The sequence below is a fragment of the Phyllobates terribilis genome, unplaced genomic scaffold (assembly GCF_046119375.1).
Source record: "Phyllobates terribilis strain yellow unplaced genomic scaffold, ASM4611937v1 Scaffold_2__4_contigs__length_985480577, whole genome shotgun sequence".
NCBI lineage: Eukaryota > Metazoa > Chordata > Amphibia > Anura > Dendrobatidae > Phyllobates > Phyllobates terribilis.
This window is the reverse complement of record NW_027362762.1, coordinates 435,019,375-435,035,091: the sequence shown is the minus strand read 5'-3', so window position 1 is coordinate 435,035,091 and position 15,717 is coordinate 435,019,375. Positions and strand designations below refer to the sequence as shown.

Genomic DNA, 15,717 nt, shown 5'->3' with positions numbered 1-15,717 from the left:
GATTATTTTTTTTATTTTTTTTTAAATATTTTTTTTACATTTTTTTTTACATTTTTTTTCACTTTCTGAGAGTTTTTACACTTTTTTACTTTGTCCCACTCTGGGACATTAACTTTTTTTATTCTGATCGCCTGCACAGCATAGGGATGGAGCACCATCCCTGTGCTATGCAGGCAGTCAGCGCTGCACAGTGAGAACATTGTGTGGTCATGCACTGCGCATGACCAAACAATGTTCCTGCTGCCTGGTGACCCGGATGTTGTCATGACGACATCGGGTCTTCATGGCAACACCCGGGAAGCCGCGGCAGACAGCGCTGGAGGCCGGAAGAGGAGGTGAGTATATCGATCACCTCTCCTTGCCACCACAATGCTGCGATCGACTTTGATCGCAGCATTGCGGGGGTTAATGTGCCGGGAGCGGTGCGGGACCGCTCCCTGCACATAGTACCGTGTGTCAGCTGTGACAATCAGCTGACACCCGGCGGCGATCGCGCCCGCACAGCCTGTGTGCGCGCGCAATCACGATGACGTACTAATACGGGTCAGGCTCTTAAAGCCCAGGGCACTGACGCGTATTAATACGCCATGGGCTGTAAAGGGGTTAAAGAGTGAACAATGAGTCCCATATTGCAGTTCTGACCAGTGTCAGCATTTCCATATATCCCAGTGATTCTGAGATTGTTATTTTGTGACACATATTTCATGTTAGTGGTACATTTTGGCTCTTATGATTTGTGTTTATTTATGAAAATGTCAAAAAATTGACAATAAATTTGGTATTGTCACAATTTTCAAACCTTGGATTTTTATGCCCTTAAACCAGATGGTTACATCACACAAATAGTTAATAAATAACATTTCCCACCTCTGCTTTACATCAGCATCATTTTTTAAATATATATTTTTTTATAACAAGTTAGAAGGTTTAAAAGCACATTCAAAAAGTTTATTAACCCTCCAGACTCTACCCAGGAATGTGGAAGGAAAAAAATGAACATTTAAATTGTTTCCACAAAAATGTTGTTTTGCTCCAAATGTTTAATTTTCACAAGGGTAACATGAGAAAATGGACTATAGAATTTGTTTTGAAATTTCACCTGAGTGTTCCGATACCCCATATGTGGGGGAAAACTACTGTTTGGGTGCACGGCAGGGTTTGGAATGGAAGGAGCACCGTTTGACTTTTGGAGCGCAAAATTGGCTGAAATACATAGGTGACCCTATGTCACATTTGCAGAACCCCTGATGTGCATTAAGAGTGGAAATCCCTCACAAGTGACCCCATTTTGGAAACTTCACCCCTCAAGGAACTTATCCAGATGTGTAGTGAGCACCTTGAACCCACAGGGTTTTTTTGTTGTTGTGGATCATCTTGTCATGATATGTAGATTATGTAGGAGGAGCTACAAGCTCAGAGAGTTTCCCATTGACTGATTGATGTGACATATGCAGATTAGGGCTAGAGACATCTGTGATCTGGAGGATTATGGGGCCATTATACAAGTATAGACGCTTCTGTAGGGTCATTATGTGTCAGGTGTGAATGTCTCCCTAATGTTACACACAGGGCCCTATCACTCGGAGGACATTACGGGCAGGAAGAGGTTAAGACTATACTTTCAGGGATCATTTCTATAGTGTGTAACTTGAGAAATGTGCTCTAAAGTGTCCAAACTCCCCAACCACAAGGAGGAGCTGTAGTGATCTCTCCTGAGCGTGAAGTGAGCTCTCAGTTCTGCTTCATTGCAGGAGCTGATTGCTGGTGATGATCGTTCTCCTTCTCTGTTACAGAGAGGGTGGAGGGGGAGATCACAGGCTGAGTGGTTGGGTTTATGTAATGTAAGAAGAAGAGATACAATGGTTTTTGTTTTGGATTTTGTCTTCACAGCATTGTTTGTAAGGTGGAAAAACACTTAGGTTTTTAGTTTAGTGGTTTAATTCCTTAACAACCTAAGGTGGTTTGCACCTTAATGACCAGGCTAGTTTTTACATTTCAGACCACTGTCACTTTATGAGGTAATTACTCTGGAACGCTTCAACGGATCCCCCTTGATTCTGAGTTTGTTTTTTCGTGACATATTGTACTTCACGATTGCGGTAAAATTTCTTCAATATCACTTGCGTTTATTTGTGAAAAAAACGGAAATTTGGCGAAAATTTTGCAATTTTCAAAATTTGAATTTTTATGCCCTTAAATCAGAGAGATATGTCACACAAAATAGTTAATAAATAACATTTCCCACATGTTTACTTTACATCAGCACAATTTTGGAACCAAAATTTTTTTTTGTTATGGAGCTACAAGGGTTAAAAGTTGACCAGCGATTTCTCATTTTTCCAATAAAATTTACAAAGCCATTTTTCTAGGGACCACATCACATTTGAAGTCACTTTGAGAGGTCTTTATGACAGAAAATACCCAAAAGTGACACCATTCTAAAAACTGCACCCCTCAAGGTGCTCAAAACCACATTCAAGAACTTTATTAACCCTTCAGGTGCTTCACAGGAATTTTTGGAATGTGGAAGAAAAAAATGAACGTTTAACTTTTTTCACAAAAATGTTAATTTAGACCCATTTTTTTTTATTTTCGCAGGGGTAACAGGAAAAAATGGACCCCAAAATTTGTTGTGAAATTTCCCCTGGGCACGCAGATACCCCATATGTGGGGAAAAAACACTGTTTGGGCGCACGGCAGGGCTCGGAAGGGAAGGAGCGCCATTTGAATTTTCAATTGTAAAATTTGCTTGAATAATTAGCGGACGCCATGTTGCATTTGGAGAGCCCCTGATGTGCCTAAACAGTGGAAACCCCCCACAAGTGACCCCATTTTGGAAACTAGACCCCCCTGGGAACTTATCTAGATGGGTGGTGAGCATTTTGAACACCCAGGTGCTTCACAAATTAATCCGTAAAAATGAAAAAGTATTTTTTATCCAGTTTTTCATTTTTATGAATCAATTTGTGAAGCACCTGGGGGTTCCAAGTGCTCACTATGCCACTAGATAGGTGCCTTGGGGGGTCTAGTTTCCAAAATGGGGTCACTTGTGGGGGAGCTCCAATGTTTAGGCACACAGGGGCTCTCCAAACGCGACATGGTGTCCGCTAACAAATTGGAACCATGTCGCATTTGGAGAGCCCCTGTGTGTCTAAACATTGGAGCTCCCCCATATGTGACCCCATTTTGGAAACTAGACCCCCCAAGGCACCTATCTAGATGCATAGTGAGCACTTGAAACCCCTAGGTGCTTCACAAATTGATTCGTAAAAATTAAAAAGTTTTTTTTTTTCCACTTTTTCATTTTTACGAATCAATTTGTGAAGCACCTGGGGGTTTTATAGGTCAGTTCGTTCCGGACGCGGCGATACCAAATATATGTACTTTTATTCTTTGTTTGCTTTTTTTTCATAATAATATTTATTGATGGGTACATTTTATTTTTATTTTTGGTGGATTATTTTTTTTATTTTTTTTTAAATATTTTTTTTACATTTTTTTTTACATTTTTTTTCACTTTCTGAGAGTTTTTACACTTTTTTACTTTGTCCCACTCTGGGACATTAACTTTTTTTATTCTGATCGCCTGCACAGCATAGGGATGGAGCACCATCCCTGTGCTATGCAGGCAGTCAGCGCTGCACAGTGAGAACATTGTGTGGTCATGCACTGCGCATGACCAAACAATGTTCCTGCTGCCTGGTGACCCGGATGTTGTCATGACGACATCGGGTCTTCATGGCAACACCCGGGAAGCCGCGGCAGACAGCGCTGGAGGCCGGAAGAGGAGGTGAGTATATCGATCACCTCTCCTTGCCACCACAATGCTGCGATCGACTTTGATCGCAGCATTGCGGGGGTTAATGTGCCGGGAGCGGTGCGGGACCGCTCCCTGCACATAGTACCGTGTGTCAGCTGTGACAATCAGCTGACACCCGGCGGCGATCGCGCCCGCACAGCCTGTGTGCGCGCGCAATCACGATGACGTACTAATACGGGTCAGGCTCTTAAAGCCCAGGGCACTGACGCGTATTAATACGCCATGGGCTGTAAAGGGGTTAAAGAGTGAACAATGAGTCCCATATTGCAGTTCTGACCAGTGTCAGCATTTCCATATATCCCAGTGATTCTGAGATTGTTATTTTGTGACACATATTTCATGTTAGTGGTACATTTTGGCTCTTATGATTTGTGTTTATTTATGAAAATGTCAAAAAATTGACAATAAATTTGGTATTGTCACAATTTTCAAACCTTGGATTTTTATGCCCTTAAACCAGATGGTTACATCACACAAATAGTTAATAAATAACATTTCCCACCTCTGCTTTACATCAGCATCATTTTTTAAATATATATTTTTTTATAACAAGTTAGAAGGTTTAAAAGCACATTCAAAAAGTTTATTAACCCTCCAGACTCTACCCAGGAATGTGGAAGGAAAAAAATGAACATTTAAATTGTTTCCACAAAAATGTTGTTTTGCTCCAAATGTTTAATTTTCACAAGGGTAACATGAGAAAATGGACTATAGAATTTGTTTTGAAATTTCACCTGAGTGTTCCGATACCCCATATGTGGGGGAAAACTACTGTTTGGGTGCACGGCAGGGTTTGGAATGGAAGGAGCACCGTTTGACTTTTGGAGCGCAAAATTGGCTGAAATACATAGGTGACCCTATGTCACATTTGCAGAACCCCTGATGTGCATTAAGAGTGGAAATCCCTCACAAGTGACCCCATTTTGGAAACTTCACCCCTCAAGGAACTTATCCAGATGTGTAGTGAGCACCTTGAACCCACAGGGTTTTTTTGTTGTTGTGGATCATCTTGTCATGATATGTAGATTATGTAGGAGGAGCTACAAGCTCAGAGAGTTTCCCATTGACTGATTGATGTGACATATGCAGATTAGGGCTAGAGACATCTGTGATCTGGAGGATTATGGGGCCATTATACAAGTATAGACGCTTCTGTAGGGTCATTATGTGTCAGGTGTGAATGTCTCCCTAATGTTACACACAGGGCCCTATCACTCGGAGGACATTACGGGCAGGAAGAGGTTAAGACTATACTTTCAGGGATCATTTCTATAGTGTGTAACTTGAGAAATGTGCTCTAAAGTGTCCAAACTCCCCAACCACAAGGAGGAGCTGTAGTGATCTCTCCTGAGCGTGAAGTGAGCTCTCAGTTCTGCTTCATTGCAGGGGCTGATTGCTGGTGATGATTGTTCTCCTTCTCTGTTACAGAGAGGGTGGAGGTGGAGATCACAGGCTGAGTGGTTGGGTTTATGTAATGTAAGAAGAAGAGATACAATGGTTTTTGTTTTGGATTTTGTCTTCACAGCATTGTTTGTAAGGTGGAAAAACACTTAGGTTTTTAGTTTAGTGGTTTAATTCCTTAACAACCTAAGGTGGTTTGCACCTTAATGACCAGGCTAGTTTTTACATTTCAGACCACTGTCACTTTATGAGGTAATTACTCTGGAACGCTTCAACGGATCCCCCTTGATTCTGAGTTTGTTTTTTCGTGACATATTGTACTTCACGATTGCGGTAAAATTTCTTCAATATCACTTGCGTTTATTTGTGAAAAAAACGGAAATTTGGCGAAAATTTTGCAATTTTCAAAATTTGAATTTTTATGCCCTTAAATCAGAGAGATATGTCACACAAAATAGTTAATAAATAACATTTCCCACATGTTTACTTTACATCAGCACAATTTTGGAACCAAAATTTTTTTTTGTTATGGAGCTACAAGGGTTAAAAGTTGACCAGCGATTTCTCATTTTTCCAATAAAATTTACAAAGCCATTTTTCTAGGGATCACATCACATTTGAAGTCACTTTGAGAGGTCTTTATGACAGAAAATACCCAAAAGTGTCACCATTCTAAAAACTGCACCCCTCAAGGTGCTCAAAACCACATTCAAGAACTCTATTAACCCTTCAGGTGCTTCACAGGAATTTTTGGAATGTGGAAGAAAAAAATGAACGTTTAACTTTTTTCACAAAAATGTTACTTTAGATCCATTTTTTTTATTTTCGCAGGGGTAACAGGAAAAAATGGACCCCAAAATTTGTTGTGAAATTTCCCCTGGGCACGCAGATACCCCATATGTGGGGAAAAACCACTGTTTGGGCGCACGGCAGGGCTCGGAAGGGAAGGAGCGCCATTTGAATTTTCAATTGTAAAATTTGCTTGAATAATTAGCGGACGCCATGTTGCGTTTGGAGAGCCCCTGATGTGCCTAAACAGTGGAAACCCCCCACAAGTGACCCCATTTTGGAAACTAGACCCCCCTGGGAACTTATCTAGATGGGTGGTGAGCATTTTGAACACCCAGGTGCTTCACAAATTTATCCGTAAAAATGAAAAAGTATTTTTTTTTCCAGTTTTTCATTTTTATGAATCAATTTGTGAAGCACCTGGGGGTTCCAAGTGCTCACTATGCCACTAGATAGGTGCCTTGGGGGGTCTAGTTTCCAAAATGGGGTCACTTGTGGGGGAGCTCCAATGTTTAGGCACACAGGGGCTCTCCAAACGCGACATGGTGTCCGCTAACAAATTGGAACCATGTCGCATTTGGAGAGCCCCTGTGTGTCTAAACATTGGAGCTCCCCCATATGTGACCCCATTTTGGAAACTAGACCCCCCAAGGCACCTATCTAGATGCATAGTGAGCACTTGGAACCCCTAGGTGCGTCACAAATTGATTCGTAAAAATTAAAAAGTTTTTTTTTTTCCACTTTTTCATTTTTACGAATCAATTTGTGAAGCACCTGGGGGTTTTATAGGTCAGTTCGTTCCGGACGCGGCGATACCAAATATATGTACTTTTATTCTTTGTTTGCTTTTTTTTCATAATAATATTTATTGATGGGTACATTTTATTTTTATTTTTGGTGGATTATTTTTTTTATTTTTTTTTTTAAATATTTTTTTTACATTTTTTTTTACATTTTTTTCACTTTCTGAGAGTTTTTACACTTTTTTACTTTATCCCACTCTGGGACTTTAACTTTTTTTATTCTGGTCGCCTGCACAGCATAGGGATGGAGCACCATCCCTGTGCTATGCAGGCAGTCAGCGCTGCACAGTGAGAACATTGTGTGGTCATGCACTGCGCATGACCAAACAATGTTCCTGCTGCCTGGTGACCCGGATGTTGTCATGACGACATCGGGTCGTCATGGCAACACCCGGGAAGCCGCGGCAGACAGCGCTGGAGGCCGGAAGAGGAGGTGAGTATATCGATCACCTCTCCTTGCCACCACAATGCTGCGATCGACTTTGATCGCAGCATTGCGGGGGTTAAGGTGCCGGGAGCGGTGCGGGACCGCTCCCTGCACATAGTACCGTGTGTCAGCTGTGACAATCAGCTGACACCCGGCGGCGATCGCGCCCGCACAGCCTGTGTGCGCGCGCAATCACGATGACGTACTAATACGGGTCAGGCTCTTAAAGCCCAGGGCACTGACGCGTATTAATACGTCATGGGCTGTAAAGGGGTTAAAGAGTGAACAATGAGTCTCATATTGCAGTTCTGACCAGTGTCAGCATTCCCATATATCCCAGTGATTCTGAGATTGTTACTTTGTGACACATATTTCATGTTAGTGGTACATTTTGGCTCTTATGATTTGTGTTTATTTATGAAAATGTCAAAAAATTGACAATAAATTTGGTATTGTCACAATTTTCAAACCTTGGATTTTTATGCCCTTAAACCAGATGGTTACATCACACAAATAGTTAATAAATAACATTTCCCACCTCTGCTTTACATCAGCATCATTTTTTAAATATATATTTTTTTTATAACAAGTTAGAAGGTTTAAAAGCACATTCAAAAAGTTTATTAACCCTCCAGACTCTACCCAGGAATGTGGAAGGAAAAAAATGAACATTTAAATTGTTTCCACAAAAATGTTGTTTTGCTCCAAATGTTTAATTTTCACAAGGGTAACATGAGAAAATGGACTATAGAATTTGTTTTGCAATTTCACCTGAGTGTTCCGATACCCCATATGTGGGGGAAAACTACTGTTTGGGTGCACGGCAGGGTTTGGAATGGAAGGAGCACCGTTTGACTTTTGGAGCGCAAAATTGGCTGAAATACATAGGTGACCCTATGTCACATTTGCAGAACCCCTGATGTGCATTAAGAGTGGAAATCCCTCACAAGTGACCCCATTTTGGAAACTTCACCCCTCAAGGAACTTATCCAGATGTGTAGTGAGCACCTTGAACCCACAGGGTTTTTTTGTTGTTGTGGATCATCTTGTCATGATATGTAGATTATGTAGGAGGAGCTACAAGCTCAGAGAGTTTCCCATTGACTGATTGATGTGACATATGCAGATTAGGGCTAGAGACATCTGTGATCTGGAGGATTATGGGGCCATTATACAAGTATAGACGCTTCTGTAGGGTCATTATGTGTCAGGTGTGAATGTCTCCCTAATGTTACACACAGGGCCCTATCACTCGGAGGACATTACGGGCAGGAAGAGGTTAAGACTATACTTTCAGGGATCATTTCTATAGTGTGTAACTTGAGAAATGTGCTCTAAAGTGTCCAAACTCCCCAACCACAAGGAGGAGCTGTAGTGATCTCTCCTGAGCGTGAAGTGAGCTCTCAGTTCTGCTTCATTGCAGGGGCTGATTGCTGGTGATGATCGTTCTCCTTCTCTGTTACAGAGAGGGTGGAGGGGGAGATCACAGGCTGAGTGGTTGGGTTTATGTAATGTAAGAAGAAGAGATACAATGGTTTTTGTTTTGGATTTTGTCTTCACAGCATTGTTTGTAAGGTGGAAAAACACTTAGGTTTTTAGTTTAGTGGTTTAATTCCTTAACAACCTAAGGTGGTTTGCACCTTAATGACCAGGCTAGTTTTTACATTTCAGACCACTGTCACTTTATGAGGTAATTACTCTGGAACGCTTCAACGGATCCCCCTTGATTCTGAGTTTGTTTTTTCGTGACATATTGTACTTCATGATTGCGGTAAAATTTCTTCAATATCACTTGCGTTTATTTGTGAAAAAAACGGAAATTTGGCGAAAATTTTGCAATTTTCAAAATTTGAATTTTTATGCCCTTAAATCAGAGAGATATGTCACACAAAATAGTTAATAAATAACATTTCCCACATGTTTACTTTACATCAGCACAATTTTGGAACCAAAATTTTTTTTTGTTATGGAGCTACAAGGGTTAAAAGTTGACCAGCGATTTCTCATTTTTCCAATAAAATTTACAAAGCCATTTTTCTAGGGATCACATCACATTTGAAGTCACTTTGAGAGGTCTTTATGACAGAAAATACCCAAAAGTGTCACCATTCTAAAAACTGCACCCCTCAAGGTGCTCAAAACCACATTCAAGAACTCTATTAACCCTTCAGGTGCTTCACAGGAATTTTTGGAATGTGGAAGAAAAAAATGAACGTTTAACTTTTTTCACAAAAATGTTACTTTAGATCCATTTTTTTTATTTTCGCAGGGGTAACAGGAAAAAATGGACCCCAAAATTTGTTGTGAAATTTCCCCTGGGCACGCAGATACCCCATATGTGGGGAAAAACCACTGTTTGGGCGCACGGCAGGGCTCGGAAGGGAAGGAGCGCCATTTGAATTTTCAATTGTAAAATTTGCTTGAATAATTAGCGGACGCCATGTTGCGTTTGGAGAGCCCCTGATGTGCCTAAACAGTGGAAACCCCCCACAAGTGACCCCATTTTGGAAACTAGACCCCCCTGGGAACTTATCTAGATGGGTGGTGAGCATTTTGAACACCCAGGTGCTTCACAAATTTATCCGTAAAAATGAAAAAGTATTTTTTTTTCCAGTTTTTCATTTTTATGAATCAATTTGTGAAGCACCTGGGGGTTCCAAGTGCTCACTATGCCACTAGATAGGTGCCTTGGGGGGTCTAGTTTCCAAAATGGGGTCACTTGTGGGGGAGCTCCAATGTTTAGGCACACAGGGGCTCTCCAAACGCGACATGGTGTCCGCTAACAAATTGGAACCATGTCGCATTTGGAGAGCCCCTGTGTGTCTAAACATTGGAGCTCCCCCATATGTGACCCCATTTTGGAAACTAGACCCCCCAAGGCACCTATCTAGATGCATAGTGAGCACTTGGAACCCCTAGGTGCGTCACAAATTGATTCGTAAAAATTAAAAAGTTTTTTTTTTTCCACTTTTTCATTTTTACGAATCAATTTGTGAAGCACCTGGGGGTTTTATAGGTCAGTTCGTTCCGGACGCGGCGATACCAAATATATGTACTTTTATTCTTTGTTTGCTTTTTTTTCATAATAATATTTATTGATGGGTACATTTTATTTTTATTTTTGGTGGATTATTTTTTTTATTTTTTTTTTTAAATATTTTTTTTACATTTTTTTTTACATTTTTTTTCACTTTCTGAGAGTTTTTACACTTTTTTACTTTATCCCACTCTGGGACTTTAACTTTTTTTATTCTGGTCGCCTGCACAGCATAGGGATGGAGCACCATCCCTGTGCTATGCAGGCAGTCAGCGCTGCACAGTGAGAACATTGTGTGGTCATGCACTGCGCATGACCAAACAATGTTCCTGCTGCCTGGTGACCCGGATGTTGTCATGACGACATCGGGTCGTCATGGCAACACCCGGGAAGCCGCGGCAGACAGCGCTGGAGGCCGGAAGAGGAGGTGAGTATATCGATCACCTCTCCTTGCCACCACAATGCTGCGATCGACTTCGATCGCAGCATTGCGGGGGTTAATGTGCCGGGAGCGGTGCGGGACCGCTCCCTGCACATAGTACCGTGTGTCAGCTGTGACAATCAGCTGACACCCGGCGGCGATCGCGCCCGCACAGCCTGTGTGCGCGCGCAATCACGATGACGTACTAATACGGGTCAGGCTCTTAAAGCCCAGGGCACTGACGCGTATTAATACGTCATGGGCTGTAAAGGGGTTAAAGAGTGAACAATGAGTCTCATATTGCAGTTCTGACCAGTGTCAGCATTCCCATATATCCCAGTGATTCTGAGATTGTTATTTTGTGACACATATTTCATGTTAGTGGTACATTTTGGCTCTTATGATTTGTGTTTATTTATGAAAATGTCAAAAAATTGACAATAAATTTGGTATTGTCACAATTTTCAAACCTTGGATTTTTATGCCCTTAAACCAGATGGTTACATCACACAAATAGTTAATAAATAACATTTCCCACCTCTGCTTTACATCAGCATCATTTTTTAAATATATATTTTTTTATAACAAGTTAGAAGGTTTAAAAGTACATTCAAAAAGTTTATTAACCCTCCAGACTCTACCCAGGAATGTGGAAGGAAAAAAATGAACATTTAAATTGTTTCCACAAAAATGTTGTTTTGCTCCAAATGTTTAATTTTCACAAGGGTAACATGAGAAAATGGACTATAGAATTTGTTTTGCAATTTCACCTGAGTGTTCCGATACCCCATATGTGGGGGAAAACTACTGTTTGGGTGCACGGCAGGGTTTGGAATGGAAGGAGCACCGTTTGACTTTTGGAGCGCAAAATTGGCTGAAATACATAGGTGACCCTATGTCACATTTGCAGAACCCCTGATGTGCATTAAGAGTGGAAATCCCTCACAAGTGACCCCATTTTGGAAACTTCACCCCTCAAGGAACTTATCCAGATGTGTAGTGAGCACCTTGAACCCACAGGGTTTTTTTGTTGTTGTGGATCATCTTGTCATGATATGTAGATTATGTAGGAGGAGCTACAAGCTCAGAGAGTTTCCCATTGACTGATTGATGTGACATATGCAGATTAGGGCTAGAGACATCTGTGATCTGGAGGATTATGGGGCCATTATACAAGTATAGACGCTTCTGTAGGGTCATTATGTGTCAGGTGTGAATGTCTCCCTAATGTTACACACAGGGCCCTATCACTCGGAGGACATTACGGGCAGGAAGAGGTTAAGACTATACTTTCAGGGATCATTTCTATAGTGTGTAACTTGAGAAATGTGCTCTAAAGTGTCCAAACTCCCCAACCACAAGGAGGAGCTGTAGTGATCTCTCCTGAGCGTGAAGTGAGCTCTCAGTTCTGCTTCATTGCAGGGGCTGATTGCTGGTGATGATCGTTCTCCTTCTCTGTTACAGAGAGGGTGGAGGGGGAGATCACAGGCTGAGTGGTTGGGTTTATGTAATGTAAGAAGAAGAGATACAATGGTTTTTGTTTTGGATTTTGTCTTCACAGCATTGTTTGTAAGGTGGAAAAACACTTAGGTTTTTAGTTTAGTGGTTTAATTCCTTAACAACCTAAGGTGGTTTGCACCTTAATGACCAGGCTAGTTTTTACATTTCAGACCACTGTCACTTTATGAGGTAATTACTCTGGAACGCTTCAACGGATCTCCCTTGATTCTGAGTTTGTTTTTTCGTGACATATTGTACTTCATGATTGCGGTAAAATTTCTTCAATATCACTTGTGTTTATTTGTGAAAAAAACGGAAATTTGGCGAAAATTTTGCAATTTTCAAAATTTGAATTTTTATGCCCTTAAATCAGAGAGATATGTCACACAAAATAGTTAATAAATAACATTTCCCACATGTTTACTTTACATCAGCACAATTTTGGAACCAAAATTTTTTTTTGTTATGGAGCTACAAGGGTTAAAAGTTGACCAGCGATTTCTCATTTTTCCAATAAAATTTACAAAGCCATTTTTCTAGGGATCACATCACATTTGAAGTCACTTTGAGAGGTCTTTATGACAGAAAATACCCAAAAGTGACACCATTCTAAAAACTGCACCCCTCAAGGTGCTCAAAACCACATTCAAGAACTCTATTAACCCTTCAGGTGCTTCACAGGAATTTTTGGAATGTGGAAGAAAAAAATGAACGTTTAACTTTTTTCACAAAAATGTTACTTTAGATCCATTTTTTTTATTTTCGCAGGGGTAACAGGAAAAAATGGACCCCAAAATTTGTTGTGAAATTTCCCCTGGGCACGCAGATACCCCATATGTGGGGAAAAACCACTGTTTGGGCGCACGGCAGGGCTCGGAAGGGAAGGAGCGCCATTTGAATTTTCAATTGTAAAATTTGCTTGAATAATTAGCGGACGCCATGTTGCGTTTGGAGAGCCCCTGATGTGCCTAAACAGTGGAAACCCCCCACAAGTGACCCCATTTTGGAAACTAGACCCCCCTGGGAACTTATCTAGATGGGTGGTGAGCATTTTGAACACCCAGGTGCTTCACAAATTAATCCGTAAAAATGAAAAAGTATTTTTTATCCAGTTTTTCATTTTTATGAATCAATTTGTGAAGCACCTGGGGGTTCCAAGTGCTCACTATGCCACTAGATAGGTGCCTTGGGGGGTCTAGTTTCCAAAATGGGGTCACTTGTGGGGGAGCTCCAATGTTTAGGCACACAGGGGCTCTCCAAACGCGACATGGTGTCCGCTAACAAATTGGAACCATGTCGCATTTGGAGAGCCCCTGTGTGTCTAAACATTGGAGCTCCCCCATATGTGACCCCATTTTGGAAACTAGACCCCCCAAGGCACCTATCTAGATGCATAGTGAGCACTTGAAACCCCTAGGTGCGTCACAAATTGATTCGTAAAAATTAAAAAGTTTTTTTTTTTCCACTTTTTCATTTTTACGAATCAATTTGTGAAGCACCTGGGGGTTTTATAGGTCAGTTCGTTCCGGACGCGGCGATACCAAATATATGTACTTTTATTCTTTGTTTGCTTTTTTTTCATAATAATATTTATTGATGGGTACATTTTATTTTTATTTTTGGTGGATTATTTTTTTTATTTTTTTTTAAATATTTTTTTACATTTTTTTTTACATTTTTTTTCACTTTCTGAGAGTTTTTACACTTTTTTACTTTGTCCCACTCTGGGACATTAACTTTTTTTATTCTGATCGCCTGCACAGCATAGGGATGGAGCACCATCCCTGTGCTATGCAGGCAGTCAGCGCTGCACAGTGAGAACATTGTGTGGTCATGCACTGCGCATGACCAAACAATGTTCCTGCTGCCTGGTGACCCGGATGTTGTCATGACGACATCGGGTCGTCATGGCAACACCCGGGAAGCCGCGGCAGACAGCGCTGGAGGCCGGAAGAGGAGGTGAGTATATCGATCACCTCTCCTTGCCACCACAATGCTGCGATCGACTTCGATCGCAGCATTGCGGGGGTTAATGTGCCGGGAGCGGTGCGGGACCGCTCCCTGCACATAGTACCGTGTGTCAGCTGTGACAATCAGCTGACACCCGGCGGCGATCGCGCCCGCACAGCCTGTGTGCGCGCGCAATCACGATGACGTACTAATACGGGTCAGGCTCTTAAAGCCCAGGGCACTGACGCGTATTAATACGCCATGGGCTGTAAAGGGGTTAAAGAGTGAACAATGAGTCCCATATTGCAGTTCTGACCAGTGTCAGCATTTCCATATATCCCAGTGATTCTGAGATTGTTATTTTGTGACACATATTTCATGTTAGTGGTACATTTTGGCTCTTATGATTTGTGTTTATTTATGAAAATGTCAAAAAATTGACAATAAATTTGGTATTGTCACAATTTTCAAACCTTGGATTTTTATGCCCTTAAACCAGATGGTTACATCACACAAATAGTTAATAAATAACATTTCCCACCTCTGCTTTACATCAGCATCATTTTTTAAATATATATTTTTTTATAACAAGTTAGAAGGTTTAAAAGCACATTCAAAAAGTTTATTAACCCTCCAGACTCTACCCAGGAATGTGGAAGGAAAAAAATGAACATTTAAATTGTTTCCACAAAAATGTTGTTTTGCTCCAAATGTTTAATTTTCACAAGGGTAACATGAGAAAATGGACTATAGAATTTGTTTTGCAATTTCACCTGAGTGTTCCGATACCCCATATGTGGGGGAAAACTACTGTTTGGGTGCACGGCAGGGTTTGGAATGGAAGGAGCACCGTTTGACTTTTGGAGCGCAAAATTGGCTGAAATACATAGGTGACCCTATGTCACATTTGCAGAACCCCTGATGTGCATTAAGAGTGGAAATCCCTCACAAGTGACCCCATTTTGGAAACTTCACCCCTCAAGGAACTTATCCAGATGTGTAGTGAGCACCTTGAACCCACAGGGTTTTTTTGTTGTTGTGGATCATCTTGTCATGATATGTAGATTATGTAGGAGGAGCTACAAGCTCAGAGAGTTTCCCATTGACTGATTGATGTGACATATGCAGATTAGGGCTAGAGACATCTGTGATCTGGAGGATTATGGGGCCATTATACAAGTATAGACGCTTCTGTAGGGTCATTATGTGTCAGGTGTGAATGTCTCCCTAATGTTACACACAGGGCCCTATCACTCGGAGGACATTACGGGCAGGAAGAGGTTAAGACTATACTTTCAGGGATCATTTCTATAGTGTGTAACTTGAGAAATGTGCTCTAAAGTGTCCAAACTCCCCAACCACAAGGAGGAGCTGTAGTGATCTCTCCTGAGCGTGAAGTGAGCTCTCAGTTCTGCTTCATTGCAGGGGCTGATTGCTGGTGATGATTGTTCTCCTTCTCTGTTACAGAGAGGTTGGAGGTGGAGATCACAGGCTGAGTGGTTGGGTTTATGTAATGTAAGAAGAAGAGATACAATGGTTTTTGTTTTGGATTTTGTCTTCACAGCATTG

At 41.3% G+C, this 15,717-nt stretch overlaps 5 non-coding genes across 5 annotated transcripts; all 5 read left to right on the top strand.

Moving 5' to 3' along the window:
- Nucleotides 1–1,609: 1,609 nt before the first annotated feature.
- Nucleotides 1,610–1,827, top strand: LOC141257072 (small nucleolar RNA U3). The gene has a single exon (XR_012318009.1). It is a non-coding gene; the product is annotated as a small nucleolar RNA U3 (small nucleolar RNA).
- Nucleotides 1,828–5,064: 3,237 nt separating this feature from the next.
- LOC141253434 (small nucleolar RNA U3) lies at nt 5,065–5,282 on the top strand. Its single transcript, XR_012314523.1, has one exon. It is a non-coding gene; the product is annotated as a small nucleolar RNA U3 (small nucleolar RNA).
- Nucleotides 5,283–8,521: 3,239 nt separating this feature from the next.
- Nucleotides 8,522–8,739, top strand: LOC141256784 (small nucleolar RNA U3). The gene has a single exon (XR_012317731.1). It is a non-coding gene; the product is annotated as a small nucleolar RNA U3 (small nucleolar RNA).
- A 3,239-nt stretch (nt 8,740–11,978) lies between these two features.
- On the top strand, nt 11,979–12,196 carry LOC141256670 (small nucleolar RNA U3). The gene has a single exon (XR_012317620.1). It is a non-coding gene; the product is annotated as a small nucleolar RNA U3 (small nucleolar RNA).
- Nucleotides 12,197–15,431: 3,235 nt separating this feature from the next.
- Nucleotides 15,432–15,649, top strand: LOC141253513 (small nucleolar RNA U3). The gene has a single exon (XR_012314600.1). It is a non-coding gene; the product is annotated as a small nucleolar RNA U3 (small nucleolar RNA).
- Nucleotides 15,650–15,717: the final 68 nt, after the last annotated feature.